At 40.5% G+C, this 13,057-nt stretch overlaps 1 pseudogene; it reads right to left on the reverse strand.

The window, feature by feature from the left end:
• Positions 1-13,057, reverse strand: part of LOC112629147 — a 44,143-nt pseudogene that overhangs the window by 29,683 nt on the left and 1,403 nt on the right.

The following is a 13,057-nucleotide window of genomic DNA, read 5'->3' on the forward strand; positions in this document are numbered from 1 at the left end:
GTAATCCCGGCACTGTGGGAGGCCGAGCTGGAAGGATAACTTGAGCCCAGCCTGGGCAGCATAGTCAGATCTCGTATCTACAAAAAATAAATAAAAAATAGCTGGGCATGGGTGCACATGCCTGTGGTTCCAGCTACTCAGAAGGCTGAGGTGGGAAGATCACTTGAGCCTAGGAGATCGCAGCTACAGGGAGTCATGGAATACCCTGTCTCAATAAATACATAAATAAATAGCCAGGCATGGTGGTGCACACCTGTAGTCCTAGCTGCTCAGGAGGCTGAGGTGGGATGATCCCTTAAGCCCAGGAGTTTCACGATGCCGTGACCTATGATCATGTCACTGCACTCCAGCCTGGGTGACACAGCAAGGCCCCATTTCTTTAAATAAATAAAAACTATTTAATTCAGTCAATGTTAATATATCACATTAATGAAAGGAAAAAAACCCACATGGCCATCTCAACACAGAAAGATCACCTGACAAAATCCAACATGTTTTCATCATAAAAATAGTCAAACTAGGAATAGAAGGGAATGTCCTCATCTAACAAAAGGTACCTGTGAAAAACCCACACCTAACAACATCATACTTAATGGTGAAACTTGGATGCTATCTCTTTAAAATCAGTAACAAGACAAGGAGGTTTGCGCTCACCACTTCTATTCAATGTTATACCGGAGATGATTCCCAAGGCAATTTTAGGCAAGAAAAAGAAATAAAAGATCCAGATTGAAAAGGAAGAAAACAATCTCCAATTACTTGATCCTGTACATAGAAAATCCTAAGGCATCCACTTAAGTAAACAAACAAGCCAGATTATAGTTTATAATTGACCTCTGAAACAAGGCTATAGTTTCAGAGATCAGTATGCAAAATCAATGGTATTTCTGTATCAATGAACAATCAAAAACTGAACAATTAAGATAACAAAATTAACAATCGCATCAAAATGAATAAAAGCATAAGCAACAAATTTCAAGAAAGTACCAAGTTTATACAATGAAAACTACAAAACACACTGAAAGAAATCAAAGACAATCTAAATGAAAGGAATTGAATTCAGAGTCCAGAAAAAATTCCTCACATTTATGATCAGTTTCAACAAGGATGCCCAAGACAATTCAATCGGGGAAAGAACAGTCTTTTCAACAAACGGTGCTGGAACAACTGGAGATCCACATGTAAGAGAAAAAAGTTGGACTCCTCCCTTACGAAATACACAAACATGAACTCTCACATTACATACCTAAATGTAAGAGCTAAACCTATAAAATTCCTAGATGAAAACATAGGAGTAAATCTCTGCAACTTCAGGTTATGCAAAGAATTGTTCTTAGATATGATGCCAAAAAAAAAACAAGCAACAACAGAACATTATCAAAATTGAAAATTTTGCTTGAAAGGATACCATCAAGAAAGTGAAATGACAACCCAGAGAATGAGAGATAATTTTTGCAAATCACGTATCTGATAAGGGACCTGTAGTCAGAATACACAAAGAACCCTTACAATTCAATAAGACAACCAAATTTTAAAATGGGCAAAGGATCTGTACAGACACTTCTCCAAAGATACAGAAAAACGGCCAATAAGCACATAAAAAGATGCTAAAAATCATTCGCCATTGGGAAATGCAATCAAAACCACAATGAGGTACCACTTCATGCCCATTAGGGTGCCTATAAATCAGAAAGTCAGATAACTTGTGTTGGCAAGCACATGGAAACACTGAAGTCCTTATACACTGCTGGTAGGAATGTAAAATGGTGCAGCCACTGTGGAAAACAGTTTTCCAATTTCTCAAAATGTTAAATACAGTTATTATACACCCAAGCAATTCCACTCTTAGGTATACGCCCAAGAGAAATGAAAACATGTGTCTTCACCAGAACTTGCTGTTCACAGCAGCATTATGCATAATAGACCAAAAGTGGAAGCAACTCAATTGCCCATCAAATGGTGAATGGATAAGTAAAATGTGATATGTCCAGTCACTGGATTGTCACTCATTAATAAAAAGAACAAGGTACTGATCCATGCTCTAACATGGATGAATCTTGAAAACATTATGCTAAATTAAAGAAGCCAGTCACAAAAATCATGTATGATTTTATACATACATGAACTTTATATATATATACATGAACTTTCCAGAATAGGTATGTCAATAAAGACAGGAAGTATATAAGTGGTTGTCACAGGCTGAGAGGATCAGGGAATGGCAAGTGACTGCTAATGGGTATGGCACTTTATTTGGGGGTGATGAAAATGTACTGGTCAGACAATGGTGATTGCAAAACTGTATACACACGAAAAACCAAAGAATCACACATTTCTAAAGGGAAAATTTAGCTCGGCGTGGTGGCATGCACCTGTACTCCCAGTTACTCGGGAGGCTGAAGCAGGACTGCTTGAGCCCAGGACTTCAAGGCTGCAGCGAGCTATGATCACTGCAGCGAGCTATGATCGCTCCACCGCACTCCAATGAGGATGACAGCGCAAGACCCGTTCTCTCAAAAAAAATAAAAATAAATAACCCAAGGTACTCAGTTCATATGCAAACCCGCTGGTAAACATGAACTATCTCCAAGTAGTCTAGAAAGAAAATGAGCACATAAGACAACTTCTAAAAACACACATATATTTCTAGACATGTTACATTTAACATAAAAATCAGCTATGCAGAAGTTACATTAACATTTTATGTTGGAAGGGTAAATGACTATTATTAATACAGCAGTGTATTTATGTATAAATGCATAAAAGGAAAAGCATCCTCAAAATAAACACCATCAATGGCTCCTCGGTGGTCACAAAACAAAATCCTCACACTTTTGTCTTCCTTCACAATTGAGCTTCATCCATCTTTTCAGGCTTATCTCCCATCATTACCTGACACAAACTTGGGTGGGCCAGAGTTTCCACTGACCATCCCCTCACTATTCATCCAACACTATGTTCACTGCCTCCCATTCCTGACCATTTACCTTTTGTCTTCAACTAATTCTGGGGACATTGTGTCCAACTAAATGATCCATATTCTTCAAGGCTGGAATCAAGTCCTATTACAAATATATTTTCTCACCCTCTCCAGAGCATAGCAACCCAGCAACTACTGGCCTCTCATGGCCCTAACCATCCACAACCCGAAGCTGGCTTCTCATCAAACGGGCACTTTTCATCACCCAAATTCAACTAATTCACTCTTACCATAATAAAGAATAGTCGCCTACAGCCTACCTTTTCCAGCCTTGATTCAATCATTCATGAATTTTATCTTCAAAGTCCCTCACTTTAGGGAGATGATATATCAGCTTTCACCCAGAGTCTAAAGAAAACAGCACTCTTGCCAATGACATAGTGCCATCTAGTTGCAACATAAGGTAAATCACAATGGCAGTAGGAGGATCTCCACACTACTTTTACAGGAATGCACTGCAGGTAAAAAATAAGAAGCTATAGTACTGTTTTGCAGGACAATTTGTTTCATATGTGTATACTATCGCCCTGAACTAAATCAACTCTCAAGTCTTACAGGTATTATTTGTTTTCAGTTCCATGCACAGATTAGCCATTTAGTATTTACTAAATCAAACTCAATTTCTGAAGCGTCTTACATCAATATATTCATGCATATATGGTTAAAATTTTCCTTGAGAATCTATCACGTGAGAGTGTGGTTTATTATAACAAGTAAACAGAACAGATAAATACAAAATGAAAAGAAATCTCATGATTTACTCACATATAAGGGAGCTTGTTGTGGATTAAGTTTCATGACCCAGGACACTGAAACAGAAATGGAATAAATGAGAATAAAATGAAAAGTTGTCATCAAAAATACATGAGCCACCTAAAGTCCTAGGTGTTAAGCACAGCTCTGTGAGTACAATCCTGTCCCTGAGATTACCATATGCCCAGCTGTATGCCATACACTAAGAGATTCAGGAAGGAAGTGGGGTCAGGGATTGGTCCCAAACTCAATCTTTTCAAGTGGGGAAGAAAGATCTTCCGATTGAAAAATAAAGACAAAAGGTTTCACTGTCACAGAAGTTTCAACAACCAACAGGATATTTAAAAGTTATCAAAGCAAAACCATTGTATGTTCACTTACGTTTTTACCTAGTCCCTCAAACTCACAAAACGCTGTTTACTCAGGGACTTCTTCCAGTCTTACTAGGGAGCCTGGAAAGTGAGGGGAGGATTGCAAGGGCCACGAGAAATCTCTTCCTCAATTCCCCTTCTCTAAGAAGGGAGGGTACAGCTTGCCTCTCTAACCACTAAAAGGTGTGACCCTCCTCAGAGTTAATAGCTGGATTCCCTGATTGTTGTTATTTTCACTAAATGAATTCTCATAAAAATCTCATTAAGATTTAGAGAAGGCTTCTAGGGTTGACTTCCTGAACATTAAGAATAGCATGTTCTTAAAAGGTGAACTTCGAGATTGGGCCAGGACTTCATCTAGGCTATAAATGCTCACAATGGTAGGTCCTTTACCAAACACCCTGAATTAGAGTATAAAGTGATCTCATCCTCTTAAGAGTCAGAGAAACAGAACCAAGTGTGACTGTTCCTATAGTCACTTGGTTCTGCTTCTATAATTTGATCTGAGGAAGTTTCTTACTCACAATAGGTAAATGAAGGCACAAACTAACCAGCAATATAAGCAACAGTATAAAGTGTCATTCATACATGCAAAAAACAGACAAAATCCCAAACTCTGTGTTCTAACAAATCACAAAAGCCTCATTAACAATAAATTGAAATGACCAAATGTTTGGACTGAAAAGCAATGCCTTGGTAGCCTAGCTATGCCTAACTCAAATAACAGAACCCTCTCGATATTAAAATCCTCACAGATCTGCCACAGATCAAGCTGTGTATGTCTCAGATCAAGACTTTGCCAAAAAGCAGTTAACACACACTTAAGAGGGAAAAAATCTACATCAGCCTCCTAAATGCAATCACCTCCACACCAGTTGCAGGTCCCAAGCTTCAATGTGTTCCGCTGGACAACGCAGTAGAAAGCTGACAAGTCGGCCGGGCGCGGTGGCTCAAGCCTGTAATCCCAGCACTTTGGGAGGCCGAGGCGGGTGGATCACAAGGTCAGGAGATCGAGACTATCCTGGCTAACATGGTGAAACCCCGTGTCTACTAAAAATACAAAAAAAAAAACTAGCCGGGCGTAGTAGCGGGCGCCTGTAGTCCCAGCTACTTGGGAGGCTGAGGCGGGAGAATGGCGTGAACCCGGGGGGCGGAGCTTGCAGTGAGCCGAGATCGCGCCACTGCACTCCAGCCTGGGAGACACAGTGAGACTCCGTCTCGAAAAAAAAAAAAAAAAAAAAAAAAGCTGACAAGCAGGTGGCTTTCCCACACTGACTGAACCACCTCCATGCTCATGCCCATTCATTCTCTGGTCCACCCCATGCTCTATAGCAGACCTCCTGCTCAGGGTACTCTTTCCTTCCTTACTGCCTTCACTTAATGACTTTGTAACTTTAGGTGTAAAAATTATCTGCAGAAATCCACACTGAAAACCAAGCTTGCTAAAGGCAGCAATAACCAACCAACATTTTTACAAGAAGAACAGTCAATTTCAAGCCCATCAGATTCAAATAGCAAGCATGGATGAAAATGAAAGATTGAAAGGTTTGAGGACCTTATCAATGTATTAAATATCCATTTAATTTACAATTAAGCTCACTGTGCTCACTGGCCTTTTAATCAGCTTTCCAGGTCCTGCTCAGACTTGCCTGGGACATGGAAATGAAAGAACCCATAAATTTATGGACCAATCTACCTTAACTAACTTATCAAGTGTTCCTGCATTGAGCAGAAGAAATATCAGTGAAACTGATACAGGAATTAACACCTTGTTAATCCATAAAAATTAAAGGAGCGGTATCCAATCTTCTGGCTTCCCTGGGCCACACTGGAAGAACTGTCTTGCACCACACATAAAATACACTAACACTAATAATAGCTGCTAAGCTTTAAAAAAAAAAAAATTGCAAAAAAGAAAATCTCACAATTTTTTGTTTGTTTGTTTGGAAATGGAGTCTCACTCTGTCACCCAGGCTGGAGTGCAGTGGCATGATCCTGGCTCACTGCAACCTCTGCCTCCTGGGTTCAAGCGATTCTCCTGCCTCAGCCTCCCGAGTAGCTGGGATTATAGGCGCATGCCACCACGCCCAGCTAATTTTTGTATTTTTAGTAGAGATGCTGGCCAGGCTGGTCTCGAACTCCTGCCTCAGGTGATCCACCCGCCTCGGCCTCCTAAAGTGCTAGGATTACAGGCGTGAGCCACCATGCCCGGCCAATGTTTTAAGAAAGTTTGTGAATTTGTGTTGGGCCACATTCAAAGCCTTCACAGGCTGCATGCAGCCTGCAGGACGCAGTTGGACAAGCTTGGATTAGAGAAATCTACAAAGACAAACTGGTGACCTAGCAGCCCTCTGATCTTTCGTGATTTGCAAGAAACTTAGGATGACTATGCATAAAGACGACAAACATCAATTTAACTGAAAGGTTCCCACCACATTGGAATGAGGAAGCTGAGCAAACTCAGAGGACTATAAGAAAGGGCTGATGTCATCTGAACTGTTTGAAATTATAAACTCCTCTAAACATTTTTCAAAGCCAGAACTCATAAGAGTTGTTCTGATACATGGATTAAAAGAGGGATGACAAAGTGTCTGTCCCCCATACTGATCAAAGGGACAGGACATTGTTATGCTGGCAACACAAGCTGCTGAAAAGAATGTATCTGTCAAAAGGAATCAAAGTAATGACCCCAGGAGGCTACAGAAACAGACTGGTAAATGCAGGTTGCTTTTAGACTTCCACAATGCTGGCACACAAGGAGAAAGAAAAAACTAACATTCACAGAGCATTATATTTTATATTACATTTAATCCCCATTAAAAAGATACTATTTCCCCTACTTCACCACTGAAAAAACTGATCTTTCAAAGGTTACATTATTTAACACCAAGGTCAAAGGGTAAGTTGGAGAGACCAGATCCAAATTCAGTCTGATGTTAAAACATGTGTTTTTCCCCCACATCATAAGAGGATCTCCTGCTAATGACCTCAAATCTAAAACCTGACTTGCCCTACACCTCGAGCCCCCATCCTACAAACTCTCCCTGATGTTGTTAATTCAGCTGTCATTGTGCACCCACAATGTGCCAGACACCATACTCCTCAAGATTCTGTAGGTACAGAAGGAAGAGACAAAAATCTCTACCTCCATAGATATTATTCTAGGGGTACACAGGTAAATAAAACATTAAAATAAATAGCTTTCACACAGTAACAAATTCTGTAGAGAAAAATAAAACACAAGGAATAGCAAATGAAGGAGATGCCATTTTAAACATGGTGCTGAGGGAAGGCCACCCTGAGAAAGATATCATTTACCCCAAAAATAAAAAAGCAAGTAAGAGAAAAATCAGGTAAAAGATGTTTTACCTTTTAACATCTTTAAGTGTTTTACCTTTAAGTGTCGCCTTACTTTAAAAGTAAAAGGTGACACTTAAACTGGCCACAACATTGAGAACTCAGGGTTCTGATGCAAAACCTCGCTGCATATAATGCATTAACTTATTTTATACATTTAAACAAACTCTACTTAAGAACTGTTTTCTAAAGGAAGGAGCATATTACAGGAAGGCAGTTTTCGGTCAGAGTAAACACACTTAAAAACTAAACCTATTGAAAGACCAAGACCCACTGAAAGTCTTTGCTTTGTCAGATTTTTGACCAAAAGGAAAACTAAAGAAACACACCATGCCCATCCAATGATTTCACCAAGGAATTTTAAGAGAGAAAATCCTACTTCTTCCTCACCCAGTAGCCAGTGAAATGACTGAGAAAATTCACAAGTTCACTGGGGCTGCTTTCATGTAACACAGGGACAACACATGACAGAGACAGTGGAACCCCACAGGTTGCCTAGTATTTGAAAGAATGTGAAGAGGAGGAAACGTCAAAATTCAAAGTCTTAAATGATGTTGTTTTAAGTATGCTCATCAATTTCACCACTCAGGAGTAAAGCCAGCTATAGTTGTAAGGAATCAGAAATATGAGGGGTGTGAAATAAGCAGAAGCACACTAGTTAAGGATTTGTATTCTTCCCACATTTTCCACTTTATTTTATAATGCTGAGAAAAAACACATTTAATAGTTTTCTGCTGTATAAAAGAGACACATTCACTTTATGTCAAAATAAGTCACTCGATTTTAATACAACTATCTCAATTTATAAATTAACATTCTCCCCCACTGCGCACACATAGTAAGTCTTTTACGGTGTTGATTAGAGAAGCAAAAGTCGCTGCTACAATTTCTCTTCCTGCATTTTAATATAAACAATCATCAGTCTTTTCTTCATAGAGTGCAGTGTGGACACCATCAGAATGTACCAGCGCTGGGTATGCAAAGTTCACAAAGATTAGCAATAGCAAAAGTTTGGAGATTTTTGAAATGTATGCTGCCTGCAAAGAACTATGTAAAAACTCAATCTCTATAGGGGACCACACAGAAACTCAGGCATGAAGTTACATGGTTGTGTGATTGGTTGGGAGAAGGAACAGAAAGCACTTCCACCAACCCATATGTCTGAGCAAATGACTGCAAAACCTTGGAAGCTACAAAACAGTTTATATACCTAAAATTGGTGTCCACAGCAGTGGTCAGCAAAGTGCCTGTGAAGCGCAAATGGGTAAATATTTTAGGCTCTGCAGGTCATATGGTCTCTGTTAAACAATATGTAAATGAATGGGTGTGGCTGTGTTCCAATAAAGATTTATTTATAAAAAGAGGCAGCATGTTAAATCCAGTCAGCAAGCTATAATGTACCAACCCCTGGTCTAACACTAACCAAATACCTCTTAATAAGCCAAGAAACAGTGTGTCCTCTTGGGCCAGAAGCGGTGGCTCACGCCTGTAATCCCAGCATTCTGGGAGGCTGAGGCAGGCAGATCACCTGAGGTCAGGAGTTTGAGACCATCCTGGCCAACATGGTGAAACCCTGTTTCTACTAAAAATACAAAAATTAGCCAGGCGTGGTAGCAGGCGCCTGTAATCCCAGCCTATGGGGAGGCTGAAGCACGAGAATCACTTGAACCCAGGAGGCAGACGTTGCAGTGAGATGAGATCACGCCACTGCACTCCAGCCTGGGCAACAAGAGAGAAACTGCGTCTCAGAAAAAAAAAGAAAGAAAGAAAGAAAATAAAAGTATACAAAGTGAAAATGAAGAAATTAAACTGCCCTTATTTGCCAGTGACATTACTGTCTATGCACAAAATTCCAAAAATCTACAAAAAAGCTTCTAGTACTAAAAATGAGTTTAGCAAAGTTGTAGAATCCAAGGTCAGCATGTAACATAAAATCATCTTCCTATATCCTAGCAATGACCAACTGGAAATTGAAAAGTATCATTCACAACAGCATCACAACCTATGAAATAAATATATAAGATTACAAAATACATGCAAGATCCAATTGCTAAAAACTACAAAATACTGATGAAAAATCTAAGAAGGTCTAAATAAATAGATATACCATGCTCATGGCTCGTTATTAAAACGTCAATTGCCTCCTGATTTCCAGCTTCAATGCAATGCCAATCAAAAACCCCAGCAGGCTGAGCATGGTGGCTCACACCTGTAAGCCCTACACTTTGGGAGTTCACGGTGAGAGGATCACTTCATACAAGGAGTTTAAGACCAGCCTGGGCAACATAGAGAGATCCTCTCTCTACAAAAACAAAAAAATTAGCCAGGCATGGTGGTGCATGCATGTGAGCCCAGTTACTTGGGAGGCTGAGGTGGGATAATCACTTGGGTCAAGGCTGCAGTGAGCAGTGATCCTGCCACTGCGTTTCAGCCTGGGCAACTGAGTGGGACCCTATCTTTCTTTCTTCTTTTTTGAGACGAGGTCTTGCTCTGTCCACCAGGCTGAAGTGAAGTGGTGCAATCTCAGCTCACTGCAACCTCCACTGACTGGGTTCAAGCAATTCTCCTGCCTCAGCCTCCCAAGTAGCTGAGATTACAGGTGACCGCCACCATGCCCAGCTAATTTTTCTATTTTTAGTAGAGACAGGGTTTCACCATGTTGGCCAGGCTGGTCTTGAACTTCTGAACTCAAGTGATCCACCCGCCTCAGCCTCCCAAAATGCTGGGATTACAAGCATCAGCCACTGTGCCAGGCTATGAAACAAACTTTCTTCCACCCACAGCTTTCTCTTCTCTCCCCATTTACAGCAGTAAGACAGCCTAACCTGGGAAAGATAAAGAGAGAGGGAAGCTACTTCCAAATGGATGCCCATCCCCATCAGTAATAACCAAGTCTATTCAAGTGCTAGATGTTAACTTTAAAAGAAGGAAACATCAAAAGTCCAAGTTTCAGACAGGCGCGGTGGCTCATGCCTGTAATCCCAGCACTTTCGGAGGCCAAGGCGGGGGGGATCACGAGGTCAGGAGTTCGAGACCATCCTGGCCAATATGGTGAAACCCCAGCTCTACTAAAAATACAAAAGTCAGCAAGACATGGTGGTGCGTGCCTATAGTCCCAGCTACTCGGCAGAGGCAGAAGATTCGCTTGAACCCGGGAGGCAGAGGTTGCAGTGAACCAAGATCGCACCACTGCACTCCAGCCTGGGTGACAGAGTGAGATTCCTTCTCAAAAAAAAAAAAAAAAAATTCCAACTCTCTTTGCCTAGCTTTGTCAGGAATGTTTTTACCCTAACTCTGTAAGTGTCACCAAATATAATTTTTAAAGGTTTAACCTCAATCTATAAATTTGATCAAACATAATGTTTAAAGGTTTACTATAATCTCTTCATAAGAAAACTATTGGAAAGATGGAATAAAATATACAGAAAATGTCCTTAACAGGTAAATATTTATTTTTCTTTTTTTTATTATTATACTTTAAGTTCTGGCATACATGTGCAGAACATGCAGGTTCGTTGCATAGGTACACACGTGCCACAGTGGCTTGCTGCACCCATCAACTTGTCATCTACACTAGGTATTTCTCCTAATGCTATCCTGCCCCTAGCCCCACACCCCGCAACAGGCCCCAGTGTGTGATGCTCCCCCGCCTATGTCCATGTGTTCTCATTGTTCAACTCCCACTACAGGTAAATATTTCTAGAATGTATCTACTCCATAGGGTACTGTAAGTATTCTAAACTGTGCTGGTATAGCTGCTTTAAATCACTGCTTTCTTCTGTAAATGGTGGCAGGTTTAAAGTGTTACCTTGAAGGGGAAGTGAGTGATTTGCTCATGTCTCTGTACTGAACCAACACTGTTAACACCCAGTCCAGTTCTACCTTAAACAAGTCTGAGAAATACAGACATAATCCACACTTGTTATTTGTCAAGACTAAGGTAAAATAAAGAAAGTTGGAACTACCTCATAGCCTCTTAGGACTGATGTACTGAAAACAGTCCATCTCTCACCATTTCCTAAATACCATAGTCACAAAGAGCTCTACCCCACCAAGCACTCTGCGAGTCTCACTCTCAAAGGAAGACTCACAGGTGACTGAGAAGATAAATTCGCTACTGTTTCCATTATCCTTCAGTTTACATGACCTAAGAAATGCATTCCTATAAGACTCACAAGTCTCAGGGCCCCTTCTTTATGAAAGAAATAGCTAAGCCTCTATACTCAGAAGCATCAGACTTTTAAGAAAGCTTAAGTCATGTAAAAACGTATCAAAATTATTATCATTACAGCTACCAGGAAATAGCTACCTACTTCATGTTAAATACTGAAGTTAAGTACCTCACAGTTTCATTCATCCCGAAAAACTCTGCAAAGCATGTTACTAACCCTTATGGAGTAGGAAACTGAAGCTCTGAGAGACTATGCAACTAGTCAATGGAAATGTGGGGATCTGAACTCTACTAGCTCTAAAGGGTGTACGTTTTTCTAAAATTTCTATTTTTTTTCCAATTTCACAATGGAGGGAGAGTTGTCACTACAATTTTAATAATTTCACCAGCTGGGTGGGATGGCTCAGGCCTGTAATTCCAACACTGTGGGAGGCTGAGGTGGGAGGACAGGTTGGGTTCCCGGCAGACAACTGGGAAACAGTGAGATTCCGACTCTAAAAAAATAATAGTTTCACCAAAAGGGGGGGACGGATTTCTAAATCGGAATCTCTTGTTGAAATCCTTAGAGCACCAGTTAAGCCCCACTCCTTTAAATAAATAATAACCGACAGATTTTTTTTTTTTTAAGTTAAAAATCCTTTTAAAGTAAATTTCATCACAGATCTGCAAGTGAACTGTCATTTTGGACAAGTCTCCAGAGTTAGTGGCTCTCTCCTGTGCACACTAGCTACCACTAGGCAGTAAAAATAATTTACCCAATTCAAACACATACCGTGCCTGCACTGTTAAGACTACTGGCAAAGAGGGTACAAAGCTAAGTAAGGTCTATCACAGCACTCAAGGAGTTAAGGACTAGAGGAGGAGTCCATTTATAGTGCAGTATGTGTGTAGCTACCATTTAGTCAAGGCAAACGAAGTGTGAGAAATCCTAAAACAATCGTACCTACAGGATAACATGCCATCACCGCCCAGAGAAGGAAAGCAACTGGTGCACTCGTCACGTTATGTTGTCAGCAGTACTTGCTTACATTGTGTCCCTCCCTGACAATCCCTTCCAACCTGTCAACCAACCTCCTTCCCCACAATCACACACACACAACCACACAACCAGGAAGGGAAGCCATCGAGCGAGTATTGTGAATCCTAAAACTGGCTCTACAGTTTTAAAGTGCAACGCCTGTGCCTGAAGAAAATTTGTCTTTAGCTTCATCAGGTGAAGAAAATTGGTTTTATAACACAAGGCCCACCAAACCAGAAAAGCCCAGGAACGCTTCTCCACATGACCCACTTAGCATGAGAAATCACTCAGAGCAAACTGACACACACAGTTATTTCTCCAATTTTTCTTTTTCATTTAGCAGATGGTAAAGGAATACAACTGAAGTTAACAGTAAATGACACTCTGGCTATTTTGTTCATTTGTCA

Source organism: Theropithecus gelada, chromosome 7b (genome assembly GCF_003255815.1).
Source record: "Theropithecus gelada isolate Dixy chromosome 7b, Tgel_1.0, whole genome shotgun sequence".
Classification (NCBI taxonomy): domain Eukaryota; kingdom Metazoa; phylum Chordata; class Mammalia; order Primates; family Cercopithecidae; genus Theropithecus; species Theropithecus gelada.